The sequence below is a fragment of the Medicago truncatula genome, chromosome 7, assembly GCF_003473485.1.
Source record: "Medicago truncatula cultivar Jemalong A17 chromosome 7, MtrunA17r5.0-ANR, whole genome shotgun sequence".
Taxonomy (NCBI): Eukaryota; Viridiplantae; Streptophyta; class Magnoliopsida; order Fabales; family Fabaceae; genus Medicago; species Medicago truncatula.
The window spans coordinates 9,580,687-9,590,761 of NC_053048.1; positions in this window are offsets into that span (position 1 = coordinate 9,580,687).

A 10,075-nucleotide genomic window follows, 5' to 3' on the forward strand; every position below is an offset into this window, starting at 1 on the left:
GTTGTTTTGTCTTGTAGCGTAGACAGAACAGAGTAGTGGAGGTAGTGGTTGTACACTTGTACTTTGTCAACTCTGTTAACGAAGGACAAATACTCAATGCTATCCAAATGACCGTTGATACCTCCCTTTCAATTCTTCGTTCCTCTTAGATAAGGTTGAAATGAGAAACAGCTACTTTGAATTTTCAGTTTGAATTTACGGATTAAATGTAGCTTCTGGTGATGATATTGCTTCTGATGAAAACCTTGCTTCTGATGAGCTTCTGCTTCTGATGACGTCATCACTTCAGATGCACTTCAGCTTCAGGAGCACTTTAAGCTTCAGACGCAGTTTTCTTCAGATGCTATGAATTCCTTTGCTTTCCATTGTTCTTCCAAGACCTATTGAAATTACTTGACTAGCATTTGGTCCTGTATACTTGAACAATTATTAGTAATAACCAATTGACAATTTTTAATACCTTGTTATCATCAAAACTCATTAAGGTTCATTGTAAAACACAATTTGTTCCAACAATCTCCCCCTTTTTGATGATGACAAACAATAGTATTTAAAATGTTCAATTGTTGTTGATTTAATTAATAAGTTGACTATTGGGATAGATGTTTGTAAGCTCCCCCTGAGTCTAATAGATCTTTAAGGTGAGGTTTGTAAGCTCCCCCTGAGTTCTATACTCATTAATTAAATTTCAATAAAATACTCATAGAAAAATCAGAAGTATTAAAAAAAAGGCTTAGAAGTGGTTCTGAGCAAAGCTCATATCAAAAAGTTAATTTGATGGGGCTCAGAGCCTTGAAAATACTATACATCTACTCCCCCTTTTGTCATCAACAAAAAGTAAGTAAAAACAAAAGAAAGAGTATCAGAGCAACAGAAGGATAAACTTTAAAGTACAGTGTATTAGAGCCAATGACACAACAAATATAGCAATTATTTTCAGAGCAACAACTTGAAAATAGCATGAGAAATATTGAATTGATTCAGAAGTAATGATAAACCAGTTAAAATACATAGTCAAAGCAATTCAATATTTAAAACAAAATCTAAACATTCAAAAATTGGTGTGCAACTAAGGTTTGGATAGCTTAGACACTTGTTCCAATAAGTATTTGATCTGCTCAGACTGCTTCTGAAGTTCTTCATCCTTGGCTCTCAGTCTTCTTCTCAGCCCTTCTTGAATTCTATCAGCCCTTGAGATGTAAACAGCTTCAGGATAGAAAGGAGTGTTGGCTAACAGAAGCACATAATCAAGCTCTTTCACTCTAGCTGCTTCATGCATATCATCCAATATTTTCTTCAACATAGCAGAGTGAGATGAGACACATTTTGTGCTCAGTTGATCCAGCAGTACATTGAAGCCTTTCTTCAGATCCATCCATTGATCAAGATAGTGAATGGGAGGTACATGAACTGTTCTGAGAAGAATCAGTGTCTGAATCTCATCACTTAACCTTATAAGCTGTTCATTAATATATTCAGATTCCAAGATGATGTCTGGGATGGGTGTTTGAGATGTAGAAGGTTGATTAGAGGCTGTTTGATGTTCAGAAGTGGTTAAGTCAATTGTTGGTATTTCTGGTTGTTGTTGTTGTTCTGAGTTAGGCTGGGGTTGTTCTGTAGTAGTTTGTTCTAGGTCAGAAACAACCTGTTCAGGAACAGTTGGTTCAGGAACAGTTTGCTCAGGGATGATTGTTTCAGTTTGTGTGGTTGTTTGTTGGTTTTCCAAAACAGTCTTTTCAGGGACTGTCTTAGAGGCCTTTGTGGGTGTAGGTTGCATTTCACCACCTAAATGCTTTTCTAAATTGTGAAGGGTTGATGATTCTTGGTGTTGGGGGATTTCTGAAGTAGTTGCTTCTGAAACTACTTTAGAGGCTTTTTGTGGGGATTGGTTATTTTGTGGGTTGGTTTCAGGGAATTGTATACTAACAGCTTCTGGAATAGGTCGTTGAAAGAAGTGATCAGCAGACAAATTGAGTTTTTCACAGATTTTTATCCTCTGTTTAGAGAATTCAATTTGGGTCTGCTCATAATCAATAGTTCCATAGGTTGTTAGTTTGGTAGGTTTGCGATTTAGAAGTTTTTCAATGTGCTGACTTAGAGGTTGATCATCTGATTCAGTGGATGATGATGAGGGTGAAGATGGAAGGTCAGGAATCTGAGTATTGACATTAGCTTTTAAGGAAGTACCTGAAGAGTGAGCTTCTAGATGAGCTGCTTCTGGAGCTTTAGATGCTGGTTCTGATGAAGTAGCTCCTGAAGCATGCTTATCTTTCAAAGCTTGAGATAACAATTTTACTCCTTCCTGGACAGTTTCTTGTTCAACTTCAGCAGCTAAAGCAACAAGCTCAGCAGCCTTGAGTTGTTCCTCCCTTTTCTTCTGCTGTCTCAACTGCTTCCTCCTAGCCAACTCAGTAGTAGTATAATTTCTAGCATATTGCCATTGTTCTTCTATAGGAACAAACATTGGCATTACACTAGGTTTATTACTCTTAGCCTTCTTAGCACTTGGCTCTTCTTCCAAAGCTCCTAACTGTTCAACATGTTCCTCCGTGCTTCCTTCAGAAGTCTTCAGATTTCTTGTTCTTTTGTTTTTCTGCTTCTGAACATCTTCTTCAGAAGCAGAGACAATTGTTTGGATTTCTTGGGCTTTTGTGCTGCAACCTCAATCTTGGTTTCTTTTCTGGTCCTCTTGGAAGGTTTCCTTTTAGCCTCTTCTTCTTCCAAGTACTCTTCTTTTGAAAGGGGCCTGCTCTTTGATTTCCTGCTCTTGGCAACAGGATGAACACCTCCAAACATCTGTTCAGGTACATCTTTCAGGCTGATCTTCTCCCTTGTCCTTTCAAAATGTTCTCTGATAAAGTTCATCTGAACATCCAGAGGATCTTGCTTACAGATGGGGGGAAAATTTGGAATCAATGCTGATTTGGCATCAGATGCCTTCAAATATGTGGGTAGTTTCTTAAGATCTTTTACATCAATCAGATGCATGGACCTCAGAGTTTCAGCATTCATAATCTTTCCTCTAACAGTTCCCAACTGTTCATCTGTGAAGAATTCTGCCTCCTTCAGCATCTTGATGATACCTCCTTGATGAAAAATCTCAGAGAGTAGCCTCCCACAAGGTACCCAGCACCTATTCTTCAACTGGCTCTCTCTAAGCACATTTGCCTTTACACCAGTTATGAAAAAGTGTAAGAGGATTTTGTGTTCCAGAGATGGTTGATCACTACCACCACCTTTTGGTAGTAGGTTGTCATTTTGAATTTTCAGCATCACTTTGGTCTTGGCATTTATATCTGCATAGGTAAAGTTCTTGACCTTGTTGTAGAGAGTTTTATTCACAATATCATTCCAGGGGCTATCCTTGGGCTTAGTGATTCCAGCCTTATAATCTCCTTCTGCTGGTCTTCTGAGGACGAAAGCAATCACATCCTCATTGATCCATACAGGAATCCCCATGATGCTTGATCGTATCTGAGTTTTAGTAAATGGTTCCAAGCCCATTTCCTGTCTGGATTTTCCCTTGAGTTCTGGATTGAGAAGAACTTTTTCATCTTCTTCCATCTTAGCAGCATCTCTATCAAAGATACTGGCTCTAACCCAGAAATGTCGTATCAAAGTTTGATAAGTTGGACCGTTCAGAAAATTGAAGTAGCTTCCCAAGCCTTGCGCTTCGTAGAAACTTCCAATATCACAGTTGTGAGCGGCCAAAGAATTAAAATCCACTGGATTTTCTGATTGAATCTTCAAATCCCATTCTTCCAAGGACATGGTTCTTCCTTTAATCACGTAGGCAGGAGCCTCTTCTTGTTGCATGTTTGATGATGAACCAGGTGCAGAACTTGAAGAAGCCATAAGATTGATTGAAGAAGAAAAGGGTTTCTAGGGTTTTTGGAGTTTCTTAGCAGAGAAGGTTTGAAGTGAAATGAGAGTGTGAGTTGTGAAGTGAGTAGTGTGTGTTTGTTTAAGTGTTTTTATAAAAAAAACGTTTGCAATTCAAATGAGACAAACAAACATAGCATTAATGACAAATTGGGGGCGCGTGTTAGTATGTTTAAAAGCAAATAAAACATCATTGCCCTTTTTGTTATACTCCAGTACAAATAGACCACGTCAGAAACTTTTCAAAAAACTAACCTTTGGGTAATGGGACAGCTGTTACAAAAAGTAACTGCAAACGATCCCACTAGCCATGCTATTCAGAAGCAAAGAATACCGCTTCTGAAGTTTTAGTGCTGACGTCATCTTCAGAAGCACATTTTCCTCAGAACCTCAGTTAAGAGCTTCTGATGGACCAGATGCTTCTGAATGGACTTCAGAACCAAACTTCTTATTCAGAGGCAAACAAATTTTCAATCAGACACAAAGTGTATGTTCAAATTTTTCTTAATAAAATCAAATCTTTCAACAGATAAAGGTTTTGTAAATATATCAGCCCATTGATGTTCAGTATCAATGAATTGTATATCTAAAATTCCTTTTTGAACATAGTCTCTGATAAAATGGTGTTTGATCTCAATATGCTTGGCTCTAGAATGTAGAATTGGATTCTTAGACAAACAAATAGCAGCAGTATTATCACAAAAGATGGGAATACTGTTAGCATTAATCTGATAATCTTCCAACTGATGTTTCATCCAAAGTAGTTGTGTACAACAACTTGCAGCTGAAATGTATTCTGCTTCTGCTGTAGACATAGCAATAGTTGCTTGTCTTTTGCTTGCCCAGGATATCAGATTCTCTCCCAGGAATTGACAATTTCCACTGGTTGATTTTCTTTCAATCCTGTCACCAGCATAATCAGCATCACAGAATCCAATCAACTTATAATCTAGGGATTTCCTATACAGGAGTCCAAGATTAGTTGTTCCTTTCAGATACCTGAAGATTTTCTTAACTGCAGTTAAATGAGATTCTCTAGGATCTGATTGAAATCTTGCACACAAGCATACACTGAATAAAATATCAGGTCTAGATGCAGTGAGGTATAACAGAGAACCAATCATACCTCTGTATAGCTTCTAGTCTACTACAGTTCCAGTATCTTCTTTGCTTAAGGTGGAGGTTGGATGCATTAGAGTGTTCATCACTTTACAATCTTCTAGCTTGAACTTCTTCAGAAGCTCCTTTGTATATTTTGTTTGATGAACATATACTCCTTCTTTACTTTTGTTGATTTGAATTCCAAGAAAGAATTTCAATTCTCCCATCATGCTCATTTCAAATTCATCCTGCATTAACTTAGAAAATTCCTTGCAAAAAGATGCATTAGTAGAACCAAATATTATATCATCAACATATATTTGCACAATCAAAATGTCTTTCTTAAGAGTCCTTCTGAAGAGTGTTGTGTCAACTTGTCCTCTTTCAAAATCATTTTTAATTAAGAAATTACTTAGTCTATCATACCAAGCTCTGGGAGCTTGTTTCAAGCCATATAGTGATTTCTTAAGTTTATAAACATGGTCAGGATGCTTAAGATCCTCAAACCCAGGAGGTTGTTTGACATACACTTCTTCTTCAATGACACCATTAAAAAAAGCACTTTTGACATCCATTTGATATAATATTATGCCATGATTAATTGCATAGGATAGAAGTAACCTGATTGCTTCCAATCTTGCAACTAGAGCAAATGTTTCAGTGTAATCAATGCCTTCTTGTTGACTGTAACCTTGTGCAACAAGTCTAGCTTTGTTTCTGGTTACTTCTCCTTGTTCATTCAGCTTGTTTCTGAATACCCATTTTGTTCCAATAATGTTCTTCTGACAGGGTTTGGGTACCAGATCTCACACTTCATTCCTCTGAAACTGATTTAGCTCTTCTTGCATAGCTAATATCCATCCATCATCTGAGAGAGCTTCTTCAGCAGTTTTAGGCTCAATTATTGAAAGCAATCCTATCAAAGATTCTTCTTGTCTGAAGTGAGATCTTGTTCTCCTAGGACTGTTTTTGCTTCCAATGATTAGCTCCTCAGAATGTGAAGTTTTATGTTTGAATTTTGGTTGAACTACATGCTGAGTATTATCTTGAATGTCTTCAGAAGCATTTTCATTCTGTACTACTGGACTAGGTTCTGCTTCTGAAATTAACTCAGCTTCTGGATTAGGTTCAGCTTCTGGATTAGGTTCAGCTTCTGAACTTGATTCAGCTTCTGGGTTCTTTTCAGTATCAGAAGGTTGATCAGATTCTGATGCATCTTCAGAATCAGTTGTACCTGCATTACTTTCACTTTGCTCTGGAGTTTTACTTCCAGGCTCTCTATCATCAAATTTAACGTGCATAGATTCTTCAACACAATGTGTTTCTGAATTATACACTCTGTACGCTTTTGACCTTTCAGAGTAACCTAAAAAGATTCCTCTTTGAGCCTTGGCATCAAATTTCTTCAGATAGTCTTTAGTGTTTAGAATGTAACAAGTACATCCAAACTGATGAAAGTAAGAGATATTGGGTCTTCTTCCTTTAAAGAGTTCATATGCAGTTTTCTCCAACATAGGTCTGATATAGATCCTATTTTGAATATAACATGAAGTATTAACTGCTTCTGCCTAGAAATGTTTGTCTAAATTATTTTCATGGATCATGGTTCTGGCCATTTCTTGTAAAGTTCTGTTCTTTCTCTCTACAACCCCATTTTGTTGTGGAGTTCTAGGAGAAGAAAATTCATGGAGAATCCCATGTTTTTCACAAAAAGATTCAATTGGCTCATTTTCAAATTCTCCACCATGATCACTTCTGACTTTCAAAATTTTCAATTCTTTTTCATATTGTATTTGAGCGCAGAAGCTGCTAAACACTTCACATGCATAATCTTTACTTTTAATAAATTTTACCCAAGTCCATCTGCTGTAATCATCAACAATGACTAATCCATATTTACTTCCATATAAAGATGCAGTGTTAACTGGTCCAAAAAGATCAATATGGAGTAATTCTAGGGGTCTGGAGGTTGATACAATGTCTTTGGATTTGAAAGTACTTTTCACAATTTTCCCTTTCTGACATGCACCACAAAGTGCATCTGAATGATAATCAATGTTAGACAATCCTTTGACAAGTTGTAACTTGCTAATTTTAGAAATTAATCTCCAATTAGCATGTCCCAACCTTCTATGCCATACCCACTTTTTATCATTCAATGACAGAAGGCAAACTACCTTCTGATCAGCCAGATCAGAGAAATTAATTTTATAGACATTCTCAACTATCTTTCCCTTGGATGTAATGGATTTGTCATCCTTGTTGACTAGTTTGCAGTTGGTCTTACTGAACATTACATCATACCCATTGTCACAAAATTGACTAATGCTCAATAGGTTATGCTTCAGACCATCTACAAGCCACACATTATTAATTGAAATGGAGGAATTACCAATAGTACCTGTACCAATGATCTTTCCAGTTTGGTTGCCACCAAACTTCACTTCTCCTCCATCTTTCATGGTAAGGGTAAGGAACAAAGCTTTCTCTCCTGTCATATGCCTTGAACACCCGCTGTCTAGGTACCATGACCTTTGTTTCTCTCTTGCCCTTAGGCACACCTGCAGTTTTAATCAGTTCAGATTTAGGTACCTATATCTTCATGGGTCCTTTTGGGTTAGTTCTGGAGGTTTTACTTTTCCTCCCTTGTACTTTGGGGTAAGTGCTGAGTAGCTTCTGATCATTCAATACTTTAGGTTTAACACCTTTGGGTATTGTTTTCTCAGAAGCAGTAATTGCTTTGTTCTTCTGATCCTTTGGCTTTAGGATTTTAGATTCTGGTTTAATCAGTCTCTGAGGGACAGATTCTGATCTTTTCAGAATTTTAATCTTTGGAGTCTTAGGATCAGGTTTTGTCATAACCTTAGACTTAAGGTTTTCTGGCTTTGATATAATCTTAGCCTTAGAACCAGAAGCTTCAGGTTCTGACTGAACAGCAGTTACAGCATTAGTACCTTCAGGCACAAAGGTGGATTTCAATCCATCCTTGATACAATCACAGTAGCTCTTGAGACTGTATTCTTTGGATTTCTCCTCAGAATATCCATCCCTTTGCCATTGTTTTTGTATGTGTTGTAGATCATAGAAGCAACTTTGCTTCTGTCTATGCCAGCCATAATAAAATCATCCAAGGCAATCTCATGTTTATTGCCTGAACTTTTATCACATTTTTCTTGTAGCTTCTAACAGAGAATCTTGAGTCTATCTTCATATGTTGTTGATATGAAGTTAAACCCTTTGAGTTCTTCTTCAGAAGCTTTCAGTTCCAATAGAGTTGTTTCTTGTTGTTTCATTAAATCAACATATTTTTCTTTTAAATCTGACAACTCATTGGTTCTGTGTTCAAATAGTGATAAGAGTTCCTTTAAAGAATCAACAAGTTCTTGTCTGGGAATCTTGGAATATACCTCATTTTCATCTTCTGAATCTGATTCAGATTCTGATACTGCTTCTGATTATACTGTTGCCACTAACCCCATGGCTGCTTTTGCATCATCATCTGCTTCTTCTTTATCAGAACCAGATTCACTATCCAAATCTTCCCAGGTCGCCATCAAGCTCTTTTTGATTTGCTTTCTGAATTTACTAGAGCTGAAGCTTGGTTTCTTGGGTCTGCTTTTAGACTTCTCCTTCTGAAGATCAGGACAATCAGCAATAAAATGACCAGGCTTCTTACAGTTGAAGCACCCCTTCTGATCTTCTTTCTTGGAGTTCTTGTAGCCATTCCTCTTGCTCAAAAATTTCTTCTGCTTCCTTGCCAAATACTCAAGCTTGTTGGACAGCATAGCCATCTTCACAGAATGATCTTCATCAGAATCTCCATCAGGTGATTCTTCTTCAGATTCACTGGCCTTGTAAGCTTTAGAAGATTTGGAAGACTTTCCTTTAGATGGTAGATCAATAGATTTACTCTTCTTAGAGGACTCATGCTCATTTAGACTCATTTCATGCACTTTGAGGGAACTGACAAGATCTTCAACACTCAAAGTGTTTAAATCCTTAGCTTCCTCAATAGCAGTTACTTTGGGTCTCCATCTAGAAGGCAAGCTTCTCAGAATCTTACTAACATGATCAGAAGTGACATAGCTCTTCTTCAGTATTTGCAGTCCGGATACTAAAGTTTGAAATCTAGAGTACATCTCCTCTATACTCTCATCATCCTTCATTTTGAACAGCTCATACTGATGAACTAGCATTAGGGCCTTTGCTTCTCTGACCTTCTTGCTTCCTTCGTAGTTGGCACAGAGTGATGCAAACATTGCCTTAGCAGTGGATTTATCACTCATCTTCATGTATTCAGTACGAGGAATAGAAGCAACAATAATCCCTCTGATCTTGTGATGCTTTTTGTAAGTTTTCTTCTGAGCAGGAGTGTGTATCTTTCTATCAATAGCAGCTCCTTCTTCATCCAAATCCAGATCATCAACTCCATCTTCAAGTATATCCCATAGTTCTTCATCCAATCCCATGATATAGCTGTACATATTGGTTTTCCACCATGAAAACTCTTCTGGATCTCCATTGAACTTTGGAGCTTTTCCAGAATCTGATTTCCTTTCAGCAGTATCATAGTCATGTTTGACACTTGTGTATTTTAAGGATGTAGTTGATTCCTCTCCTCCAGACATGTTTTTCTTTTGGATCTTGATCTGTCATACGGTTAAGTGCTTATGATAACAGAGCAAGCTCTGATACCAATTGAAGGTGAGAAAAACACAAGAAGGGGGGGTTGAATTGTGTTTTCTTTTTCTCTCTAAAAATTCTTCTTCTGATAAAACTTCAGAAGCAGTTTGTGAGTGCTTCTGATGAAATGATCAGAATCAGATATGCAGCGGAAAAAATCAAAGCAGAGAAAAGAAAAGCAAGACACAAGCAGTTATCCTGGTTCCTTCCACAAATCGGAAGTAGTCCAGTCCCCCTTGCACTTCCAAGGAGATTTCACTATAATCACAAAGATTACAAATGCTCAATACTCTCTAAGTATGAGACTTCTCAAAAATGCTCAAGCACACACGCAAGAGTCTTCCAATGCTCAAGCACTAAGCAAGAGGCTTCTAATGCTCAAGCACGCAAGCAAGAGGCTTCTGATCAA